We start from the raw sequence: 844 nt of genomic DNA on the forward strand, positions 1-844 counted from the left end.
TCATCTAAATTCAAATGAGTTTGAGACTATCTATAATACTATATTTACAAATAGAAAATTTATTTGCTATCACTTATCTATTATAATATAGTTTATCTTCCAAAATAAATGCTCTGAAATAATTAAAATTCTATCTTATTTTAATGAATATTATGTTTAAACAAAAGGTAGTCTAATTAGTCAGCACTGCCTAGAATATTTAATTAAAGGGAATTATATTAATTCTTAATTCTATTTAATTTTGTTTCATTATTCCATGACGGTTTTTCCCGTAAAATGCCTCAATCCAGTATAATCTATAGTTATTTTTCCCTTATCTAAACATCACGTGGAGTCTATCAACTCGTAAAGTCAAGTAATTAAATAATACTAAAATAATCAATCCCTAAAATCAAGGAAACCTACCCTTCTTTTTCTCCAAAATCAAAGCAAATAATTATTAAAATAAACCTACTTCTTTTTATTCATAACCATTTCTATACGTACACACCATACAAAATCAAGACAATTCCATGTACACATGTCAACATCACATCTTCCTTCCAAGTTTTAATTGAATTTAAAAACCAATTTCTTCAAATCGAAATTTCTTGGTGCTGGGTTATCCAAATCGACTATTTCTCGAGCCTAAAATTCATAATTAAATACTGGCTATCCAACGAGTATAATATTAATATACTTATTTTTACTCTATCGAAATTTAATTTTGACTCAAAGTATAAGAATTTAAAATATATTACCTCTTAGTCCCTCAACTTTTGAAATAATATAATATAGATATTAAATAAATTTTTATCAAAAATTTTGGGATGTTACAGGTAATGTCTGTGGCAAAGTGTAAACT

The sequence above is a fragment of the Olea europaea genome, unplaced genomic scaffold (genome assembly GCF_002742605.1).
Source record: "Olea europaea var. sylvestris unplaced genomic scaffold, O_europaea_v1 scaffold18, whole genome shotgun sequence".
NCBI classification, from domain to species: domain Eukaryota; kingdom Viridiplantae; phylum Streptophyta; class Magnoliopsida; order Lamiales; family Oleaceae; genus Olea; species Olea europaea.